This window comes from Carex rostrata, chromosome 28 (genome assembly GCF_964058835.1).
Source record: "Carex rostrata chromosome 28, lpCarRost1.2, whole genome shotgun sequence".
Classification (NCBI taxonomy): Eukaryota; Viridiplantae; Streptophyta; class Magnoliopsida; order Poales; family Cyperaceae; genus Carex; species Carex rostrata.
The window spans coordinates 4889758-4915988 of record NC_135945.1 but is presented as its reverse complement, the minus strand read 5'-3'; the positions used below and the strand labels follow the sequence as shown (position 1 = coordinate 4915988).

The 26231-nt window shown below is 28.9% G+C and overlaps 1 long non-coding RNA gene and 1 pseudogene across 1 annotated transcript; one reads left to right on the top strand and one right to left on the bottom strand.

The window, feature by feature from the left end:
* The first annotated feature begins 11292 nt into the window (after positions 1–11292).
* On the top strand, positions 11293–14063 carry LOC144545425 (uncharacterized). Its single transcript, XR_013508510.1, has 2 exons — positions 11293–11417; positions 13379–14063. It is a non-coding gene; the product is annotated as an uncharacterized LOC144545425 (long non-coding RNA).
* Positions 14064–18301: 4238 nt separating this feature from the next.
* Positions 18302–20435, bottom strand: LOC144545635 (paired amphipathic helix protein Sin3-like 3 pseudogene; annotated as a pseudogene).
* Positions 20436–26231: the final 5796 nt, after the last annotated feature.

Below are 26231 nucleotides of genomic sequence, written 5' to 3'. Positions count from 1 at the left end.
AGAGGTTCAAGTGCAATGTTTGCTTCAACGGTTGAATTAAAGATCTGTAATTTAGTTAGTGGAGTTGATTTTGTTATTTTGTTATATGTATGCTAATCGAGTAGATTCATCACGGCCTTCTTGTCTTTTTTTTCTTTTCTTTTTTTTTTTTTTTTTTTTTTTTTTTTTGGTGTGATGTATAATTTGGTAGAACTTTGAGAGTTGAAAGGTAACATTGTAGTAGCAATTTGGTATCTGGCATTTGAAATTTTGCGGAACTGAAGATCCTCTTATATTTTATGTTGTGCTCAAATGATGTTAATTTGGTTGAACATTATTCAGCAAGTTGGATTTATATATAAAGTAAGAGTGAGGTTATGGTATTATGCTTAGTTCGAAATTCCGAATTGATCCGTACAATAGATCAATATTTTTGTTTTCAAAGTCTGTCGATTTGAACTCTCTTCAAGATCATGATCTTTATATAGAAATGTACTTGCAGAGTAACTTTTATAATTTTATAATTTTTATTTTATTTTATTAGATAGGTAAAAGATCACTGTTTTTAAGGATTAGTTTTTTTTATTTATCCTTAAACACATTAATTTATTCTATTTACCTTTCAACTACTCTTGAAGCTCTTTCTTATTTGTTTCCAATGTAATTAGTGTCATGTTAATTTTAACTGTAAAGTATAATTTGTGCTTTATCTGTTTAGTTTACGGATCAGTTCCCTCATAGTCGTATGGTAAATAATATATCATTTGTCAACAATTCTTGAAGTATGAAATTTTCTGAGAATTTTGCATTGGCATGTGAGATAATTCCAACCCTTTTCTAACCTCTTCTAACATCTTATCATAGAACTTATTACAAAGAGATTATTTGAATGAGGTGAATTAAGATTTTTACATAATTTAATTAGAATTAACATGAGACTAATTAACTATATGGGAGTACATAAGAAAGAGTTGCAAGAAATGAGAGAGAAATAGAATAAATTAAAGTGTCTAAAGGTAAATAAGAAAATGTACAAGCTGTGAAGGATAAATAAAAACAAAACTCTACTTTAAATGGTATAGAATTTTTAAATCAAATGAATTTCTACCTACCTAAAACAATTGTAAAAATGGAAAATTTAATCCATAAGTATATTTTGTATGAAGATTATATTGAACAGTTAAGATCAATTGATTTAAATTTGAAAACAAAGATATTAATATATAGTACAGACCAATTCACGTTATGAATAATATCATAGCCTCGCTCATAAAAACAATTATATATCACAAATTGATAATTTTACGTTCAAAAACAATTAGTACAGTTAAATTTATTTTAGATATCATAATTTTATATCGAACGCAAATTTTTTGTGTATAATTAAGTGAAGTAGAACAAGGGTGTTCCTAATTCACTAAGCCATTTTGTGAACTCACACTAGAATCTATTGAATTGACTTCAAACGACGAATCTGAACAATTAAAATCTAGTTACTATATGAGTGATGCGTTTACATGCGAAATTTTTAAACTTTCTAATGAATTAATTATAAAGTCAAGCGGTCAAAATTAAAATATTTATAAATTAATTTTAATGCATTTATTTTTTGAATATTTTTTTACCACTTGACTCTATACAAAATTAATTACAAAATTTTGACCACTTTACTAAATTTTAATTACAAAATTATTTTAAATTATTTTATAATAGAAAAAACATTCTAATTGTTATTAAATGTGTAAGACAAAATATGGAAATTAAGATGTTCAACTTATTCCATCATATATAACTTTAACTCATAACCAAACAATAATATCTTATGTAATTTTAATTTAGAAAAAAAACAACTTAATTTATCATAACTTTAACTCACATAAAAAATAAACTATTGAACATTGTTTATATGAAGTTTTATAGAGTTGCTTACAACAAACATTTATCATTTTCTCTAGTATAATATGTCAGTCAATGGAAAACAAAAGTTTAATCATTACAAATGTGATTCTATTTCTTTAATCTTGCTTCAAAAAAAAAAAAAATGTCTGTCTTATCCCATTTCTTTCATTGTTGCTTTTAGGGCTGCAAACGAACCGAATCAAATCGAATCTGACCTAGTTCGAATTCGAATTCGAAATAATATCGAACCAAACCCAATTCAAAATTGAAATAGATTTCAAACCTAAAAGGTCGGTTCGAATTTGATTCGGTATAATTCGAACTAGTTCGATTTGATTCGAAATTAGTTCGAAATTGATACAAATTGTATGAAGAATTGAGATCAGAAAATTCAAAATAAATCAACAAAATTAAGCGAGAGGGAGAGACGCGAAATCAATCATAACTCAAGTATCAACTATCAACGCAAAATCTGAAGAGAAAGAGGAGAGAGCGAAAAGGTGATTTTAAGTTGGCTAGGTTTAGACGAGAGTGAGAGTGAGAGAGGAAGAGACGCGATGTTCACCCTGGAAAGTACGACAAGGGCTAATTTACCCAAAAAAAGTATCACGACACTAATAAAATATTACGCACGAAACCGGTTCTTCCGTTCTGTGTCCAGCAGGAGACAAGGCTTTTTATATGTGGTTCGTGTAAAATTCGTAGAGTGTCTGAGTACGAAAATATCAGGGTTGATTACATTTTATACTTGGGCGCACTGTACGAGAGGGCATGCTCTTTATTCTCCACTTTGATTCATCAGAAATAATTGGACGGTCCAAGTTACACTCGGATATTTCGAACCAAATAAATTAGCGAATATATTCGAATCGAATCTGATCAAATTCGAATTCGAAATTGAATTAATTTCGAATCGAACTGGTTTGAATTAATTTCAAACCGAATCTATTTCGAATCGAATTTTTTTCGAACTTTTTCGAATCGAATTTTTTTCGAACTTTTTCGAATCGAATTTTTTTCGAACTTTTTCGAATCAAACTCGAATCGAATCACGAACTACGAATTTTTTGTGCACCCCTAGTTGCTTTGATTATAAAATCTAAAATGATAATTAGATTAGAGAAAATGGAAAAATATCTAGCGTTTGTTATAACTCTTTATGTACCAATTAATTTTATCTTTGATGGGATGTCAATATGCATGACACTATATATTCGTCTACTCTAATTTTCCTACAGGTAAGGTTAATCTTAGCACAATTAGCGAATCAACTCTTTTCTCAAATATATGGGTACGGTTTTCATTTATATTTTAGAAAAATATCAATTTCATTATTTGTAAAAATTAACTTTAACATAAATAAATAAATAATTTACTATCTTCTTTTGTTTTCTTCAATGTCTCAAGCATGTTTCAAACTGAATTTCTAATTTCTAGTAAATATAAAAGAATGTATATTGCCTAGTAATTTATGATTTACGATAATGCAAATGTACATAAACAACAGAGTATAAATAAATTAAATAGGAAAATCATCTACAAATTGTGAATAGTGTCAGATGAATCACACAAAAACACTTCAGCCATAAAATTAACCTCATAAAAAGGATGCCCGGTCATGTCAATTAAATGATCGCATAACAAAAATTTAGGCTCAGATTAAATTTTAAGAATGGTTCCGGACCGCTTAAAAAATAGGCCCAAAATCAGTTATAGCTTAAAATAAGCCCTAATGATCTCCATTTAAGCATTAAGTGGACATTTATCGTGAGACATATTTCTCAGAGGCAGGCCAACATATTTGTATCACGAATCAGATTTTAATATAGTTATTAAGACAATACTTTTTATATAAAAATGGAATGTTTGAAATTTGATTGAAGTATTTTTGTGAATATTTAAGGCGATCCCATATGTTTGAGATCACTTCTACCTTACTTTTATTAAAAAGAAAAAAAGATTTAAATAACTCTTTTACTATAAAATTATAATCTATAGAAGATGAATAAATGAATACTAACAAAAATGATCAAAGTTACAAATGTTCAGAACTAATTAATCTCCACTGATTTCATATTTATTTATAGAAAACTGATGCAGATAATAATTTATCTTTTTTTTTTAGAGAAAAAGTGGCACCAACGGCACCATCTGTTTCATCCGAAAGAAATCAAAATTTTACCGTTCATTCTTCTTTTACAATTGACGACATCAATTTGGATGACAAATTTGGAATAATAACAATTGTGGATAAAAATCGAACAAGATACAATATTATATGTATGTTGACATAAATACAGAAACAAGTCGAATTTATTAATTTAATATATAAAAATTAACACATAAATTATGTATTTACATTTGAAGTGACATTTCACATTTCACAAGTTGTTTGCATCACATGTTGTTTGTATCGTATAATAAACACTGACATGAACATTTTTCTTCACGTGAACACATATATGGGTAATAACATCAAGTATGACATTTCACATCAACTGTTAAAATATCATTGTTATTTTAAAAAGTAAATTTCCTATATATGGTTGAATATTTCCTTAGGGAATGTGAAATTTTTTTTGAAAGAAAGCAGATTTAAATGTTGGTTCAGAGCATTGGTCTTAGTTATGGATGAATACTTAATTTAACGATAGTGAATACTTTATATTTATCAAATGAAATCTTTCATAGGTTGCAACATATGTTTTAAATATTTAGTATTTACATTTGAAGTGACCTTTTACATTTCCCAGGTTGCTTGTATCACATGTTGAACATTGACATGATCATTTTTTTTACGTGAACATTATAAATGTCAATTTTATATGGTTGAATAATTTCTTGGGTAATGTGAAATGTTGTATGGTTGAATACTTCATTGAATAATGTTAAATGTTACTTGAAACATTATAAAGACTATGTGTTATCTTCATTTTAGACTGTGAAATCATTACAAAGAGAATTTATTTGTAATGGATAATATAAAAGAAGAACCTGCTCAATATCAATCACTACAACATAAAGAAGCCATTGAAATTGATGATAACCCTATGCTACATCATCAATTTATTTTATTTTATTTTTTTTTTCTTTATAATGTTTATTGTTCCAATATGGAATTGAAATATTATCGTTTTAATTATTAAACAATTTTATTTTTGCTTCATTTTATGAAATTAAATTCTTTTTGTTTTTTCAATAGAACTAAATTTTTTTACTTACTTCAATGAAATTATTTTTTTATTCCATCTATGGAATTGAATTTTTTTTTCAATTTCATCTATGGAATTAAATTTTTTTCAATTTCTTCTATGGAATTGAATTTTTTTCAATTTCATCTATATATGGAATTGAATTTTTTTTTAATTTCATCTATGGAATTGATTTTTTTTTTTAATTTGATCTATGAAATTGAATTTTTTTTTCAATTTGATCTATGGAATTGAAAAAAAATTTGATTCATATCTAAGTTTGAAATGGTAACTCTCTTAAGGTTTAGTTTCTTCAACTGATTATTCCTAAGCGCTTCTCCGGTCTCAACATGCTAGCACCAACTTAAAATCATAGAACCGAGGGCGACCTTTCAGAGAGATAGATTAGATATTAGGGAAGTGGATGAGAGCGAGAGATGCTTAACGAAGTATAGATTCCGAACTGACAAATGTTGTCAGGTCTTAGCTTACTTATGGTGCCACAAATTACAAACAAGTGAGAAAGCATCTCTATCACGTGGTGTGTTTATGAACTGAAAAACTTCATGGAGTAAGAGTTAAAGCACTCTCTTTTCGAAAAGTGCAGGCTCTGATATGATGTGGTTGTATGAAGGAGTGTGTACACAGGCTCTTAAAATCTTACTTTGATATTTTATTTAGTATTGAGATACGTATAAAAGGTTTAGTTTTAATTAGTTGTCCTCGAACATAATATCGTCTCCGTTGTTTGTGAGAATTTGTATTATCAGAGGGAAAATCTTAGGATGTTGCTTCGGTCATTTGATTTTTGTGGTGTTTTTTAATGACAGTCATAAAAGCACACACATACATGAATTTTTGGATGATAACTTTTCAAAGAATCATATTTCTATATAAGGCAATAAAAAGACTCTCTTATATATGTTGCTATATAATGTTTCTAGATGTATACATACTCAAATATGTTGATGAACGGATACTGTTGCTATCTAAAAAAATAGATGAAAAATGACCTCTTATTCATATAACATTTGCAGTGTAATTTTTACATTTTTTTGAATTGGCTGAAAATGCTCAAGCTGTTTATTATGCTTATAAGAAGTCATTGCTCTTATTGGCATAATGGATATAATGATCAACTCGATCCATACTTTTTTTCATACCTACTTTGAAAATCCTTGATTAAATTCAAATATTATGACCAAAATAACATTTTGATGATATCAGTCTCCAAAATTAACTTATCAATTAATGTCTTAGCATATATATATAGAGTGTGGCTAATTTGCTACCGGAAGCACTTCGACCGAGGTGCTTCCGGGGCTATATTAGCATATGTGATGTTCAAACAACAAATCCAAACCGTTAGATGTTTAATCTATATTAAAATCTAGTTGGAGACCAAATTTTACATTTTTTGAAATTTTTTTACTATTTATTAAGATGGTTTGAAAGTCGCTGTTTTTTATGGTGCAGAATTTTAATAAAAACAGTGATTTTCAAACCATCTTAATAAATAGGAAAAAGATTTCAAAAAAATGTAAAATTTGGTCTCCAAGTAGATTTTAATATAGATTAAACATCTAACGGTTTGGATTTGTTGTTTGAACATCACATATGCTAATATAGCTCCGGAAGCACCTCGGTCAAAGTGCTTCCGGTAGCAAATTAGCCACACTCTATATATATATATAGAGAGAGAGAGAGAGAGAGATGGGCTACGGTGAGTTGCGAAGTAAAATGTGTTTCTACTTCACGCCGTATTTTTATTTTGAAAGTCCAAACGACCGATCCGAACCGTTAGATATTTAATCCATATTGAAATGTGCTTGGAGACCAAATTTTACATTTTTTGGAATTTGTTTACTATTTATTAAGCATTTTATAAAATTGCTGTTATGCTGTGAACAATAAAAATAGTAAAATTTTCTGGGCCATCAGATCAGCGACTTTCAAAATTGCTTAATAAATAGTAAAAAAATTCCAAAAAATGTAAAATTTGGTCTCCAAGTATATTTCAATATGGAGAACAAGATGCACAGTTCGGATCGATGTTTTGAACTATAAAATCATAAAATATGAGCGTGAAGTAAAATAGTCGCTTTACTTCGCAACATTTTGATGATATCAGTCTCCAAAATTAACTTATCAATTAATGTCTTAGCATATATATATATATATATATATATATATATATATATATTTTTCAGCCCTGGCACAATTGTTCTTAATATGTTAACCTTTTTTAATTCTTGTAATGTAGATACACATGAGGCTTTGTCATTTGTAATGGAGAATAAAATTCGCTTCAAATTCGGCATGAGTGATTTAGGAAAAGAGGCCTTGTAGGTATGTAATTGATTTAAGAGGAGTGATTCAATTACACTCTTTTTTGATGACACCGAATTACACTCTTCATTCTCAAAGTTTTCAAATTCCAAACAGTCGGTCTAAACAGTTCAACATAATAGATTTTGAAAACAGAAAGTGTAATCTGGTGTCACAAAAAAAGAGTGTAATTGGATCCCTCCTCTTGATTTAATTGTTATTAATATTTTAATACATTAAGTATACATACTTTTCGTAATTTAGACAAAATATACTTTAGATGCTGAAAGCTAATTTTTAGAACATTAATTCTCATACTTTTTCTGTTTTATCACTTCATGGCCTATATGGTACTGGATATATATGCTTTATATAAGATTTTGTTTTATGGTGCAATCGATGCAGGAATACAGTTATGTTTAGTGCCGACTTCTATGATACTGATGCTGAGAGGTCAAGTGTGTCACTGATTCCGGTTAGAATTGAAGAGAGAGCATAATAATAAGGTTAGAGAATTTAATTAATTGTTTAAATCAATGATTGTACTTGTTAGAGAATTAATTTAATTGTTTAAATATATATACTTTTTGGGGCCTTTTGCTTAATTTTTTTTTTATTTCTTCATAAAGTTAGGTTCATATGTTTAATCAAGATCTTTATTTCGTGTTACAAATATTATTCATAAAACCAAATTATAACAATTAATTTTTCTAAACTGTTTCTATTGCAGGAAATGCGTCATTGATAAAAATGCATGAATTGGATGGAATGTTACGATTGCCAATTCAGAGGTACAAATCTATTACTTAAATTTCATTCAATTTCTTATTTCCGATATAAATACATCTGTACGATACAAAATAGATCATTTTGTTAAAATATCGTAAAAAGCTCGCTTTTTCTATTCTGCCAATGGGGGTACTTGTTATTCAAATGTAAACAAAATTGTACTTGTTATTTGGTAAAAGAAAACTGTGGGGGTTATAATAACTATCCCCAAGAACTCGACTATAGCTGATTGGATGATTATATAACTACAATTTTCTCCCGACCAATCGACGCATTGACCAGTGACTAATGTTGGAAATCAACTGGATTGTAAATAAAATAAAATAAAGATTGTATATATAAAAAAAGATGAGTTATTTGTATTTTTTTTTAAATAAAAGAAGTATACAAGTGAATTGTTTTCTCATTTCACACGGTTCGTGTACAAACCGTACATAAATCTTGTTCGATCAGAATTTCTCATTTCATAGGGTCCTAGAAAAAAAAATTAACAAATTGATTTTATGAGGATAAAATCTGAACTATATGCACTTGAATTCGAATTTAATTTCGATTATATCTGATGAAAATTGTGAAGGTGCTAATTGCACACGGTTCAAGTATAAACTGTATAAATTAAGATTTAGTACAGACTGAAGAGAAAATTAAGCAGAGAAATGTATTAAGCTATTAATCTATGCATACATATTTTTGCACATTATTATTAATATTTTTTTAAAATTACAGTTATAAAAGGAAATTTTAACTTTAGATTTTCTAGAAAGAATGTTCTATTTTCGAAATAATAACTAGGTATTACTCCAAAAATTGTGGAGTCAATTTTTAACTGTAGATTTTCTAGAAAGAAAAAATGTTATATTTTCAAAATAATAACTAGCTATTACTCTAAAAATTGTTACTCCACTTACCACTACATTCACTCATTATTTTTTTATATTATGTGATTGTTCTGACATATTTTTCCAAAATTATCAGCAACATTCGAATTTTCCCTATCTCCAAAAGTTATGAAGATTCTGCAACTTTATCAGCCTGCCATTGGAGAAAATGAATTGCACATGATTTCTTCTCAACTGCTTCATTCACATAAAATATCAACATAAAATTAGTATATAAGTTGAGAACTGTTTTCTCATTAATTAAGGTAGTACGTTGCACTATATATGAAGTCCAAAACTCATATAGCTAGACATTGCAACTCAATTCTGACTAATCAAGAAAATGTTGAACATGAAAAATATATAGGATCTTCAATTTGTTGATCCAAAATAATTATGTAAATAAATTAATTAACTATCCGTTTTCATTTATATAAATTTTATAAAATAAGATTATTTGTCCCTATATAAATATATTTACTATCAATTGAAATAAAAAGGTTTATGGAGTTGCTCACAACAAAATTTTATCATTTTATCTAGTCCGATCAGTATTTTTGTTTTCCACATAAAGTTCGTTATCATAATAACATTTTATGTTATAAAAAAAATATAAAGAGTGAAACAGATTAATTATTTTGTTCTAATTAGCAAAACAAATGGTTCATAGTTCATTTCATTAATCCTCACCTGCAGTCGACATTAACTGAAAAAAAAACTCTAAAGAATAAATAAATTATTACTTTTTTCATTTGTTTCCTCCAATGTCTCAAGTATATTTCAACCTTAATATATATAAAACAAGAATCTTTAGAAAATATAAAAGTAATGTATATTGCTTAGTGATTTATCTTAGTGCAAATTTATATGTACAAACAACAAATTTTGAAGGATTTTAAATGGGAGAATCATCTAAAAATTGTGAATAGTGTTAAATGAATCACACAAAAAGCTTAAGCAACAAAAATAGACCTCATAGAAAGGATGCATGTGTCATGTCAAATAAATGATCTTTAAAAAATATTTTTTTTCATATCTAATTATAGGCAACGATTATCCGGACCTAAAATTCGATGACATGGCATTTTTTATTTTATGTTTTCAATATTTACCGTTCATTCTATTTCCTATTTTCAATATTTCTGCTATACAAAATATGTGGTCTATCATGCAGCGCCATATTAACAGCGACCCTTACATAAAAAAAAAAAAAATGTTGCATATATCATCCCTATAAATAATTAAGCGTTTTTACACATGTTTTACTATTTATCAAGTAATTTAAATTTTCAATGATATAAATTTTGATGCTTAATAGATTCATCACCAAACAATATTCAAATTACATGAAATTTAGTTAGTACGTTACGCATGTCCAAATATATACTTATAAGTTACAATTTAAATTTTCTAGCTTATTTCAATTAATTTCAAAATATTATCAGGATTGTCAAGATAAATAATTCTCCAATAACTCTTTCTCTAATAGGAATTGGATTTTGTCCCAAGAAGTTTGGACAAAATCTTATCCAAAGTCAGGCCTTACCGTTTAATTTGCTTTAAGATTCGTGTCAGTATATTTAAAACTTAATAATTCTGAATGGCTCCATAAATCTAAACTAACACAGATCGGATGGTTTACTACTGACTTTGAATTAGATTTTATCCAAAGCCTTTAGACAAAATCTCCACACCCTCTCTAATATTATAACAAATTTACATTAATATACGTATTATTTGTAGACAGTAGAAGACACTGATATAGTGCAGATAGATACAATATAATCATTCAAATATTTTGATGGAAACAAACAAGAAAATTGTTCCCATAATTTCAGCCCAAAATTTAGATGAAATAACCCAAACTTACCTACAATTAAGAAGTTAGAATAGAATTAGGCCCAATAAAAAATAAACAGCGCGGAGGGACAAAAGCGTCAACAAATTGAAAATAATTCTATAACGGAAACTAAATAAAAGACGATAAAGATATGACCTAATAAAATTACCGTAGAGGATATCTTTATTCCCCTGCAATTAAACAAATAAGATTCGCCTGACAAAGATTATTTCCACCGTCTGATCAAATCAGATGATTAAAGAATTGATAGCAGAGCCCTGTTATTTTATAATACATGTAGAACACAACCAAGGGTTTAGAGTCTAGAATATTCCTTTGAAGGGGTGCGAGAGATCTATAAATAGACCCGACGGACCAGTTCGAAAGACAGAGAACGGCGGCACCGATGAAATCGAAGGAGAGAATGAGAGATAGGGGAGGATCGGAGGCTGTTGCGCGCGACAAACGAGGCGGAGATCCAGCGTCGGGCGTAGCTGATCTAGCGTCTATGAGGTAAATCGGTTGCTCATCTCTGTTTTTGATTACTAGATGTTATTTTGAATTTGAATTTGAGTATCACGATTTAGGTAACTTGAATAGGTTTAAGAGAACATTTCTAGTGTTTTAAAGACTGGATCGGTCTCTGTGTAGACTTATTAGGCATGAAAATTTGTTGATTGTTGATGATATGTTAGCTGATTCCATTCAAATGAGATCGTGTCTTGATCCCTTAGAAACAATCCTGAAGTGTCTTGTAGAAATAAGTAATTAAGACATAAGGTGGATCTGATTGTAGGCTCAATGTAGGGACCATAGCATAATTGTTGTAACAGAAACAAAAAAAAAAAACTGAAAATGGAAAGAAAAATTCAAGCTTTAATTATTGGCACCTGATATGTGTTGGTGCCAGTTTGAATTAGCCAAAATCAACATGCAGAGTATTGGTTAAGATTTTATATGAAGTTGTGGCAATCTCAGTCGTTGACCTCTCAAGAGTCACACAGAATTTACTATTATAAAGGGTCATCGGATTAAAAATGTGAAAAATATAACAAAAGATTCTAAACAATTACTAGAATAATCTATGTAAATCATTAGTTAAGATAGGATCTGGAACCAGTAACAGTTTTGATACTTTGCTAAAAATGTTATTTCTATTGTATATCTCGCAAATATATTATGCGAAAATTCAGACAGCTTACTATTATAAGGGGTCTTCGGATTAAAAATGTGAAAAATAATACAATATATTATAAACAATTACTAGAATAATATATGTAAATCATTAGTTAAGATAGAATCTGGAACCAGTAACAGTTTTTTACACTTTGCTAAAAATGTTAATTTCTATTGTATCTTGCAAATATATTATGCGAAAATTCAGACAGCTTACTTGGATATTTTATTTTGTATTCAGATAAGCATACAAGGTTTAGTCCTAATTAATGGTCATCAAACATAATATTGCATTTGTTGTTTGCGAGAGTTCGTATAAATCATTAGTTAAGATAGGATCGGGAACTGGTAACAGTTTTTTACACTTTGCTAAAAATGTTATTTTCTATTGTATATCTCGCAAATATATTATGCGAAAATTCAGACAGCTTACTTGGATATTTTATTTTGTATTCAGATAAGCATACAAGGTTTAGTCCTAGTTAATGGTCCTCAAACGTAATATCGCATTTGTTGTTTGCGAGAGTTCGTATAAATCCTTAGTTAAGATAGGAGCTGGAACCGGTAACAGTTTTTGACACCTTGCTAAAAATGTTATTTTCTATTGTATATCTCTCACAAATATATTATGCGAAAATTCAGACAGTTTACTTGGATATTTTATTTTGTATTCAGATTAGCATAAATATCAAAGTAATGGTCCTCAAACGTAATATTGCATTTGCTGTTTGCGAGAGTTTGTATTATTAAAGCGAACATTTCTTAGGATGTTGCTTCGGTCATTTGGTTTTCATAGTGTTTTAATGACAATCGTAAACCAGACAAACACAAATATTTGGAATGATAACTTTCAAATAATCATATTTCTATGCAAGGAAAGAAACTCATGGATGGTGCTATATATTGTTTCTTGATTTATACATACTGAAGAATATTGATGAACAAATAATGTTGCACAAATAGAAAAATGGATGAAAAATAATGTACTCTTACTTCTTTTTTTTTAATTTGCTGAAAATTTTCAATCAGTTTATTATGCTAATTACAAGGAGTAAGTCATTGCTCTTATTGGCAGAATGCATATTATGATAAACTCTATAGTTTATTTTATACTCGCTTTGTAAATCCTTGATCGAATCTCCCAATATTATGACCAAAATGGCAGTTTGATGATATCAGTCTCCAAAATTAGCTTATCAATTAATAATGTCTGGTTTGCATATAAATTATATTTTTCAGTCCTTGTCACAATTGTTCTTAATATGGTTCTAATTTTTTTTTTTAATTCTTGTAATTAGATACTTATGAGGTTGCATCATTGGCATGAGTGGTTTAGGAAATGAAACGTATGTGTTTCCTGTCGCCATCTCTCCACAAGAAAAATGAGAAGAGACCAGCTGCAATAACATATCGCTCGTAACGACTGACGAGGGTCCCACGGTAGAGCCTCTGTCCCGGGTGAACAGAGGCTGAACTACTCTCCTTCAATCACATGCTGTGATCTATGCCTGTAATTTGAGGAGAGAGGTGGATATGTGGGGCCAGTGCCACCAGCCGGGACAACACGGCCGATGGTGACAGTGGGGTCGATTAGAGCAGCAGTGAAGGCTACAGTATTTGGTCAAGAGGTGAGAGGGGATGGAGAGACCATGAAAATTTCAACGGAAACGGTGCAACGATGGTGTACAAGATTCAACCGTCCCTAGTAGCAGAGCTATATGGCACAGGGATTGACAAAAGAGGTTCAATGTTTGCTTCAACGGTTGAATTAAAGATCTGTAATTTAGTTAGTGGAGTTGATTATTTTATTTTGTTATATGTATGCCAATTGAGTAGATTCATCACGGCCTTCTTGTTTTGGCTCTTTCTTTTTTTTTATGTGTAATGTATAATTTGGTAGAACTTTGAGAGTTGAAAGGCAACATTGTAATAGCAAATTGGTATCTATAAATCATCTGTTGAAATGAAGTTCCTTTTAAATTATCTTTTGGCTCAAATAATGTTTGTTGGAACAGTATTCAACAAGTTGGATTTGTATATAAAATAAAATAAGAGTGAAGCTGTTACATAACACGATATCACCATCGAACTTAATTTAGTATTGAAAGTTTCTATCAAGCCACAAATCATTGAAAGTTTCTCAGTGATTTACAGAGCTTTAGGCAGTGATTTTGGATAAATCTCCGGGTAGCAAATTGGGCCTAGAAAAATCTGAATTCGTATCCTCTGCATTAATGGAACGTGTGTTGATAGATCTGGACCATCCGATTGAGATCTGTACTAATTTTAAAGAGCCATGTGCGTTATAGGCATGATCCGGATTGGCTCCTATTCTGATTATACGTCAATGTTGTTTTATCTTTTTTTTGCATCAATTTAAAAGAAATTGCAGCAAGCTTTGCATATATATAAAAGGAGGAGATTTTGCAACAGAACCAAGAACTAATAAGAAGCTAGCAAGAAATGCTAACTGCCATTGTTTGTCTGAGTTATGACAAGAATATACGATTTACTATTATAATTTTAATGTTGTAGATTGTAAATATATGATTTAATTATCTCGGCATAAATATTAATTTATGTTGCTTGTACCATATTGTGGTTGGTGTCACTATATAAATGATTGTGCTTATGTTTATTTATATGCAAATTCAAACTTGGTTATGCCATTGTATGTCAATTGATATTGTTCATGTTTGGTAAACTAAAATTTTGAGAAGAAAATCTGCAAGTTAAATTTTGTGTTTTTATTCAATTTATAAAAATAACAAAGCATCAAACATCAACTTTTTCATGCACATACAACTACACAAACAGTACGTATTATTTCAAAAACAAATCAAAATAAGGATACGTATGAATTTCACAAATTCGAAAGTAAAATACATAAATGATAAACAAAGTTTTAATAGTGATCAAATTCACACTCTTTATTCCATTACAAAAATTGATTGCAGAAATAGTGTATTACATATAAGAAGGAAAAGAAAATCCCAGAAAACCATTTAAGAAAGGGACCCCTTATCAACTTAACAAATCAATATACAGAGCATCAAAGCATCGCTATGATAAAAAAAATACAAAATCTTGCTCTAAACCAAAACAATCAAAAGACAAAATATGTTCTAAATCAAAATAAGCAAGCTTCAATACCAGAATCAACAGAAAATATCAAACAATAACTGTCCAGAGCCTTAACCGTATTAGAATTAGCAGGAAAAGTAGTATAATTAGCAAAACATGAAAAATCCAGTCTTGTAACAAAATATGCATGATCTGAACCAGTCTAGTCCGAAATCCTACTCTAAATCAGTCTATAAATGAATTTGCAAGAAAAAACAAAATCAAACTAGAAAAATAAAAACTATACATACCAGACATACTATATTAGTGAAAATCATATGAAATTAACAAACAGGAACTCAAGAATCCAAAACATCACAAAATTAATAAGGATGAATTTACAGAATCCAAGGAAACCCGTGATGAATATGTTATCAGTGTATTACAATTTCTTTTACTCCAGGTTAACGAGTTGAGAGCTGTTATAAATGCACATGCCAATTATATCGATTGGCGCAACATTATTAACAACATAATGTCACATTATGATGAGGTTTTTAGATTGAAAGGCATAGCTGCAAAAGACAATGTGTTTCTCAATCCTTTTGGTATGTAGAAGACTCCAAGTTGAGTGATTCTTTATCTGGCTCGAAGGATCCGTTCATCTGAGCTGTTAAATTTAAATAAATATAAATAAATAAAAGTAAATAAATGAAATATTAATTGAACTGGCACTATTATGGAGGATTTTCAATTCTGATTTGAACCGGAAATATTAAGATTACACGAGATTATAATTTTTAGTTGTGTTGGAGAGTTACAATAGGACTATTTTATTTGTTAAAAAAAAGATATAATAAGATAAGATTGTCCCTATATAAATATATATATGTATAGAACTAATAAAATAAAAAAGGTTATGGAGTTGCTCACATAAAACTTTATCATTTCATCTAGTATAATAGGTCAGTTAAAGAGAAATTTTTTTTCTTATCATAACTAACACTTTATATTATAAAAATGGATATAGTTGATTTTGGTTCTAATTTGCAATTATATTTTAGTTTCAAAGAAAATAAATAAACCATTTATCATCTTCTTTTGTTTCCTCCAATGTCTCAAGCATGATTCAAACTGAATATCTAACTTTTAGTAAATATAAAAGAATGTGTATCGTCTAGTGCTTTATGATTTATCACAATGCAAATGTGCACAAACAACTGAGTAAAAAGAAATTAAATAGGAGAATCATCTACAAATTGTGAATGGTATCAAATGAATCACGCAAAAAGTTTAAGCAACAAACTAGACCTCATGAAAATAACGCATGTCTTGACAATTAAATAGTCTCATCAAAAAAAAAAAAAAAGTTAATGGTGTTCATATACAAATACACAAAAGTTATCCGGGCCTAACTACAAGGAATTGGGCTTTATTAAATTTTAAGAATGGTTCCGAAGATTTTTCTTTTTAAATATTTCAATGAAACAAATACGCTGATCCATGGTAGAGCTGTTTTCATAAAAATTAAATTGCTTATTTTGTTAAAATATTTAAATTTGATTTTATTTAAAGAAAAATTCCGGTTCCGGACCACCACACCTCTGTATATATTGGGTTGATTTTTCTTTAAAGTTGATGATATATGACACTTTTTGAGTGGACTCATTACAAATAAAATAGGCCTAAATCAGTTATGGCTAAAAAAATTAGCCTAATAATCTTCAATTTTAAGAAATCTTAAAATCTATAAATACTCAATTTTTCCATCCCTTTAAATTTTGATCTCTTCTTTGAAAATAAAAATTTGTAGTCTAAGCGTGTAAATAGTAAAAATGCAATCTTATTAAAAAAAATTAAAATGCAAGAAAATAAATATACCTTATTCTAATTAGCTTTACCATTTTATCACATAGATACAAACGAGAGATTATGCATTCTGAATGCACCTAAGAATTTCATCGGGTGATTCTTTTATCGAATAAATACAAACGAGAGGTTATCCGTTCCAAACGAGAGATTATGCATTCTGAATGCACCTAAGAATTTCATCGGGTGATTCTTTTATCGCATAAATACAAACGAGAGGTTATCCGTTCCAAAGTTGATGATATATGACACTTTTTGAGTGGACTCATTTCAAATAAAATAGGTCTAAATCAGTTATGGCTTGAAATTAGCCCTAATAGTCTTCAATTAGGCATTAAATGGATATTTATCCCAAGAAATATTCCTAATATGAGAGAAGAGAGGTTAATATATTTGTATCATGAATAAGATTTTGATATAGTTATTAAGATAATGGTAATTCTTCAAATGGGAAATTTTATGCTCGAAATTTAGTTAAAGCATTTTTGTGAATATTTAAAACGATATCGAATGTTTGAGATCGCTTGAACCTTATTTTTATTAAGAAAAAGAATAAGAGTTTTAGATAATTTTTTACCTCTAAAATTAAAATCTAGAGAAGATGAATAAATGAATATTAACAAAAATGACCAAAGTTACAAATGTTCAGAACCAATCTCTTTAATCTTCATTGATGCATATAATAGTTCATTATAACAATTCTTATTATTATTGTTATTATTGTTTTTTTTTTCTAATGTGGTGTTATCTAGTGTTGTTGATATTGCTACATGAGATATTATTCGAAATAATATTAATAACGCATTGTGAAAACAAAATCGGCATATAAATTAAAATTATATGTGATAGTTTGATTTACATTGTCTATCTCTAGTTTATAGTGTAGTGTTATAAATTATATGATATTGCATTTTTAATTCTAAAAATCTTCAGTACTAATTATTATGTCTGTACATTAGTATGCCACCTACGATTAAATTTTTTTTTTTTCTGAAAAGAAAAGGTATATATATATAGAGAGATAGGCTAATATGCTTTCGATGACATATTGGACTAAAATACACACGGTCCAAATTTGAAATTTCAAAATTCAAAAAGTCGATATGAACCGTTCATCTTGTTCTCCATATTAATATGTGTTTGGAGACCAAATTTTACATTTTTCTGAATTTTTCTACTATTTATTAAGTCACTTTGAAAATTGCTGATCCAACCGGATTAGCTTTATTCTGATAACCAAATAAAAAAAGATAAATTAACAGGATAAGTAGCTTTCCGTCCAACACTGCTTAATTATTCATTTCAAATCCCTTTGGCAAGAAATGGTTGAAACCAAGAATTAGATCATCATTCCCTTTGAATAGCTCTTTGACTCTCATAATCACCCCATTTGTATCAATCCTGCAGAAAATAAATGTATGAATCAATTCTGAAATTTTTATTCTTACCATAATATTAAAAAAATAAACCAAAACATCCTCGTTCAGTCAGAATTTAAAAATTACTCAGGCCGCGGAACCAATCCGTGGACCCAATTACTGAAGTTCACAGATTCAATCTATGGCCCAACACTTTTTTTCTTTTTTTATTTACAAAAACATTTAATATAAAAATCCAAAAGCTCAAAGTTTGTATGCAACAAAAGGCTAAAACTAGGGCCATAGATTGAATTCGTGGACTCTAATTTTGATCTGCAGATTGGTTGTGCGATTCTCATTAAATGGGACCACAGATTGTCCGTACCATCTGGGTATTGATTAAATTCCTGAGTGTTTTGAGTTTTTTTTTTATTATGATAAGAATAAGAATTAATTTCGAGAATAAATTGTTACTTGCCAGTAGGGCTGCAAACGAACCGAACCAAATCGAACTTGTCCTAGTTCGAATTCGAATTCGAAATAATTTCGAACCAAACTCAATTCGAAATTGAAATAGATTTCAAACCTAAAAGGTCAGTTCAAATTTGATTCGGTATAATTCGAACTAATTCGATTTGATTCGAAATTAGTTCGAAATTGAGAGAAGTCAGAGGAGAACAGCGGAGGAGAGAGGTCATAGGAGACAAACAGCGGAGGAGAATGGCCGGAGAGAGGAGACAGACTGGAGGAGAGGCGACGGCAAGTAACTGTTTAGTCGGCCGAGACGAGACAGAGTGAGAGAGCAGCTAGGTTTAGCGAGAAAGGGAGACTCGCGAAGAGGGAAAGCGAGAGAGCCAGAGAAGGTCGAGAAAAATTAATTGGACAGGAGAGAGGCTCGCTATCATGAACAGAAGAAGAGAGGCTCAGTATTAATTTCTCAGACCTAGCAATCATTAATCGCGAACAGGAATCTTCATCAATTAAATTAATTCGAATCAAATAAACTTACCAACCTATTCGAATCAAATCTGATCAAATTCAAATTCAAAATTGAATTAATTTTGAATCGAACTGATTTGAATTAATTTCAAACCGAATTTATTTCGAATTGAATTTTTTTCGAACTTTTTCGAATCAAACTCGAATCGAATCACGAACTACGAATTTTTTATGCACCCCTACTTGCCAGTATAAGTACCAAATTTGATTGTTCAAGATATATATATATTCGGTTGCAAGATAAGATACCTTTGGTTCTTAAAATCCTTCATAATCTCTAAAAACTCGTCATATTTTCCCTTTTGGTCTTGAAACCTCTCTTTGAGCTGTTTCAGATAATCCAAAGCATCATTGGTAGTCAATTTTACCTCGCTCACAGAAGCCGCCTCTGTCTCTGTTGGTGGGGCCTGCACAACAGTTGGCTGTGATTGCACCGACCTGAAGGAAAATAAACACGGAACACATATAATTTAGATCCTTAATTATATACTGATACCGTGTCAGTGCGTTGTAATAGGAATATATTATAAGATTAAATAGAATATAAAAAGAATTTTTTGTTTAACATTCACAAAAAAATATTTAAATGATAATAAAAGACATAAATTAAAAAAATATATAAATCCAAATAATAAATAATAATAAAAGAAACAACAATAAATAAAAAAATATCAAATATAAGTATTTTGATCAACAAAATATGACAATAATTTACCAATTGCATTTTATGTTTTTGTCTTTTGGATGAACAGAATTTACAAATCTACTAACAATGACACCAAAATAAATAAAAAATTATAGCAATAGATTTTTATGGATTGCTAGCAGATTATATTAACAACAAAAGGGCCTAGAAATATACAACCGTGCAAAAAAGAGAGAGAGAAAATAAGTTGACAATTAACCCAAAAAAGCAAATACCATAACTTTTTTTTTCTTAATTAACTCTTAAATTATAATTTTTATAAGACAGATATATACTACTCATAATTGTAAGGAGAATAATATTACAAAATACAAATAACAATTAAAATAAAGAGAGAGCTCACGAATCCCCCTTCTTCATGTATCTCCAAATCACAACCCTCTATCTCCAATCCAAAGGCTCAGATTTGATCTACCTTTCACTGTACTTCTGGAGAGGTGGAGGCAAAGAAAATATTGAAAGGAAAAAAAAAAAAAAAAAAAAAAAAGAGAGACGCCAAGGAGATGAATAGAGGAGATGAGAAGCCGCTATTATGTATAATTAATGATATATATTTTCTATTTAATCAATGTAATTAAAGCAAATTTAATAAAACCAAATAAGGAAGTGCTGAAAATCTGCTAATATAATGAATATTTAGATCTTTTTTCTTCGTATATAGATTTTATAGATTTGAAAAACACAAAATAAGAAAGTAATATTTAATTTAGATTTTTTCCTTCATGTATAGGATATGTATCTGAAAAATATATGAACGTTATTTATTCAAAAAAAAGTCATTGAATTTGATTATATCTTAATTTTTTATTTTTTAGATAAAAGAGAAATTCATTTTAATATACTATGCTTAACATATAATTTTTATTTCAAGTTTGTAATTACAAGCTGAGATAATATTGATACGAGTTTGGCTAGTATAACATCAGTGTCATTTCAGCCTATATAACACCAACTCTAAAACATATCAAATCGACTTCGAACGACTAATTCAAACCGTTCAAACCGATTTACATTATGAGTGATGCATTTATATACAATTTTTTTATATTTTCGAGTTATTTTAGTATCGAATCAAGCGATAAAAATATTGAAAAATTAATGTATTAAAATTAATTTAAAAACTCACACATTTGACCGCTTGACTTTATACTAAATAAATTCGAAAAGTTATAAATTTTGCATGTAAACGCACAACTAATGAAGTAGATTGGTTTGAACGATTTAGATTCATCGTTTGAAGTCGATTTGATAGATTTTAGAATTGGTGTTATATAGATTGAAATGACACTGATGTTATACTAGCCAAACTCTATTGATACATACATATAGACAAAAATTACTTTTCATATTAATCGCTAGAATTTAAATCATTAAAATTAAGATGTATATCAAATTTAAGAGTTTCTTTGACTTCATGATGTTTGCATATGGGTGGTCTTCCAAGGAAATCATATTTATTACTTTGACTGTATGGTGCATGGACAGTCTTCCAAGGAGAGCAATTTTATTGCTTTAACCGCATGGATTTGATAAGAATTAAACTTTTGTTGGTATACTAAAGTTTAGATTTAATAGTATTTAATAGTTTGCATTTCCTATGAAACCATTTTATTTTGTTTTGTCTTTAAATATGTATGGAACCCCCTGTTGGTAGGGGTGTTCATTGGGTCCAATTTATTCGGTTTTGAACCGAACCGAATCAGTTTGGACTAAATAGTTCGGGTTTTTTATTTAATGGTTCGGTCCGGTTTTATTTTTAAAACCGAATTATAACTTCGGTTCGGTTCGGTTTCAAAATTTTCAAAACTAAAATAACCGAACCGACCAAACTTTTATATATTATGAATTTCGTCCGGACCATCCAGGTTTATTTCTTAATACCTCGATTTATTTCTTAATTAATTGTTTTAAATATCATCTCAACTTATTTCTTAATATCCCGGTTTATTTATTAATATACTTCATTATTATAAATCAATTGCTTTAAATAAAAAAAATTAATATATTTCTGTTTGAATGGAATAAACCGAACAAACCGAAATAAAACTTTGATTCGATTCAGTTCGATTGCAATATTAAATCGGTTCAGTTCGGTTCTATTTTTGAAAATGAATTATAACTTTGGTTTGTCTAGTTTGATTCGGTTTCAACCGAACCAAACCGATGAACACCCCTACAGGCAGGGAAGTTTAAATGAAAAGTTTAATTTGTGAGTGTTTTTGAGTCTTTATCTTTTATCTTCTTCTCTATTACTATTTAACCGGCACATGAGTTTAACGGACAAAATCGTAACGGAACCGCTTTGCGTTAAACACAAATATATATATATATATAGAGAGAGAGAGAGATGGGCTATGGTGCATTGCAATGCATGGAGGGGTTTGTGCATTGGACCATAAATCTAAAATTCAAAATCCAAATGGCCGATCCAAACCGTTCATCTTGTTCTCCATATTAATATGTGCTTGGAGACCAAATTTTACATTTTTCTAAATTTTTTTACTATTTATTAAGTATTTTACAAAATTATTGATCCAACGGTGGCTTAACAAAACAGTAAAATCAGCAGCCACCGTTGGATCAACAATTTTGTAAAATACTTAATAAATAGTAAATAAATTCAGAAAAATGTAAAATTTTGTCTCCAAGCACATATTAATATGGAGAACAAAATGAACGGTTTGGATCGACCATTTGGATTTTGAATTTTAGATTTATGGTCCAATGCACAAATCCCTCCATGCATTGCAATGCACCATAGCCCATCTCTCTCTCTCTCTCTATATATATATATATATATGAGATAGGCTAATGTGCTTTCGGTAGCATATGGGCCGAAATACACACGGTCCAAATTTGAAATTTCAAAATTCAAAAAGTCGATCTAAACCGTTCATCTTGTTCTCCATATTAATATATGCTTGGAGACCAAATTTTACATTTTTCTGAATTTTTTTACTATTTATTAAGCCACTTTGAAAATCGCTAATCCAATGGTTTTACTGTTTTGTTAAGCCACCGTTGGATCAGCAATTTTTCAAGTGGCTTAATAAATAGTAAAAAAAATCAGAAAAATATAAAATTTGGTCTCCAAGCACATATTAATATGGAGAAGAAGATGAACAGTTCAGATCAACTTTTTGAATTTTAAAATTTCAAATTTGGACCGTGTGTATTTCGGCTCATATGCTACCGAAAGCACATTAGCCTATCTCTCTATATATATATTTATTGCTAATCTGGAAATGAAATAATTTAGGCCTTTTTAAGAACTGTATTTTCAAATTTCAATTTTTTTTAATGATAAAGGCGTCTCTTTGAAACTCTGATTAAGGCCTACGGGCCATGTCAGAACCAAAAAAAAAAAACTCTGATTAAGAAGAGCTGGTCAAATAAGGCCAATTTGATATCATTATTTCTTGAACTGATCAAGTCAACCTATTCATCCTTAGGCTTAAAGTGTACTTTTTCTTTACTTTCTTTTTTTAAAATTACTTAAGTTGTTAATGGTACATATATATTTTAGTATTTTTCGCTATTCAATGAATCAACAAAGAGCACAGAGTTCACATGGCTACATGTTGTACTGCCTCAAAATAGTACGCATATCCCTGAATTCCAAAATATATCAATTAATTATATGATGCCTTTATATAGGATATTGCAGAGCATAAAGTTAATTTATTTGGACATTAAAATATGTTCATTGGATTTTTTGTTAGTTGGTTTTAGTTTGTTAGTCTTTTATATATTAAATAAAAAAATCTATTTGTTTCTGTATATATACATTTGTACCTTATTCATTTTTATCCACAACTGTTATTATTGCCAAATTTGCCCTCCGAAATTGATGTTGTCAATTGTAAAGGAATAATATATATTTAAATATTCATAAAAATGCTTTAATTAGACTTCAAACATGTGATTCCTAATATGAAGAACATTGTCTTAATTACTATATCAAAATCTAATTCTTGATACAAATATATTGACCTCTCTTCTCTTATGTAAGAATATCTCTCGGTATAAATATCCACTTAGATCATGTTTGATTGTGGAGTAAAAGAAGTAAAATAAGTAAAAGAAGAGGAGTAAAGTAGATTAATTAAGAGATGAGTTAATCCGGATTAAGTTACTCCACCTCTTCAGGCGGATTAACTTACTCCATACTTACTTCACCTGTAGGGCCCACTGTCATAGACGGAGGCTCATTTTTCAACACTTAACTCTTCTAGATGGAGTAATTTAAGCAATGAATTAAACTACCAAAGGAGATGTAAAATATGTGAATAAGATGAAGCAAGCAATTTAATTCTCATTAACTTTTTTCCACAACCAAACATGACCTTAATGCCTAATTGGAGATTATTAGAGCTAATTTGAAGCCATAACTCATTTTGGCCTTATTTTATTTGCATATCACCTGATCCGGAACCAATTCATATTTCTATTTACTTGCACCAGTGATTAAAATCTGATAAACTTTATTTCATTTTGTAAATATGAAAATTCTTTTAAAAGTTCGTCCAATATGTGGAAATTTTATTATTTTGCATAAGAGTTAAAAACATATCTTTCAGCACTTCATTGGAAAATTTGATTATAACCACATTAATTTTCAAAAATAGGACAAAAATTCTTTATGAAATTTGAAATTTGATTCTAACCCACATTAAAATTTTGAAAGACATGTAGAGTCTGACTAAGCAAAAATGACCCACTGAATATTTGGAATTAAAAATATTGTGACAAAACAAATAGGCCTTTTAATTTAATTTATTTATTTTCAGGGGCCTTTTCTTTTATTCTTTTAATTTGATTGTGTTTGATGACAGCATGAGCATGAGCATTTGAATGGCAATAATTCAATGACCCACTGAATATTTGTAATTAAAATTATTTGCCTTGTGACAAAACAAATAGGCCTTTTAATTTAATTAATTTATTTTCAGGGACCTTTTCTTTTATTCTTTTAATTTAATTGTGTTTGATGACAGCATGAGCATGAGCATGTGCATTTGAATGGTATGGCAATAATTCATCTCTAGCTTGTTGTTTCTCTACAGTGACATATCATATCTTTTAGAGGTGGGTTAGGGAAAGAAAGGTTTCTTTTAAGACCATGAAAGAGCCAAAATATATATATATATATATATATATATATATATTTAGATTATTTCTTTCCTAATCAGATGTGACACTTTATTTGAATATTTAATTTCAAAGACCTTTTGCCTTGTAATATTTTTCTCTCTACTTGTAGTTTGAGAAAGAATCAATTGACACTTGACAATGGTTATTTTGATTTTTTTGACAATATAATTTCAGAAAAGATCAAATAAATTTGAAAATTGTAAAGTCAATTTATGGTTTTGTTATTGTAGATATGATAGCCTAACAATTAAATTTCATTAAATTTAAATATTATTTGATGGTGCATCAAAAATTGTTAAATTAGGAACGTTGAAATTTCAAGTTAATTCATGTATGATTAAAAATCAGTGTTCTAAATAGCGCGCTATAGCGTTTTTGGACACAAAACGCTAAGCTATACAATTAAAACACGCTATTTGAGCTACAGACGCTATAGCGGTAATAGCGGTCCGCTATAGCGCATAGCGTGTAGCGCAAATAGCGCCCGCTATGCAACATGCTGTTTTTTTTTTCTTTTCAATTTATATGGGCTTTAAATAAAGGTCAGATTGGATTTTAACCGTGATTTTTTTTATAATTGACATACTAAGCTTTATATTAAATTATTAATTATTATTTTAATAAAAAAAATTATTAATTATTAAATGAGATCAAATAAGGAAGCTACAGCGCGCTATGCAACATGAGCTGTTTTTTTTTCTTTTTTTAATTTATATGGGCTTTAAATAAAGACTCAAATTAAATATATTAAGATATTTCTTGAAGTAACAAAATGATACTTACTATATGGTAGTTTGAATATTTTGAATAGATTAAGATAATTAATTATGCCATGATGTCTAGGTTATTTTGAAATTTAAATAGAAAAAAGATAGATTATGTCATGATGCTGAATATATTTTGAATAGAAAAAGATCGATAGTTTATGATATTAGTAATACTATGGATATTTTGAGTCGCAATTTGGACTTTGTATTGGTTCAATATGAATACTATAATTTT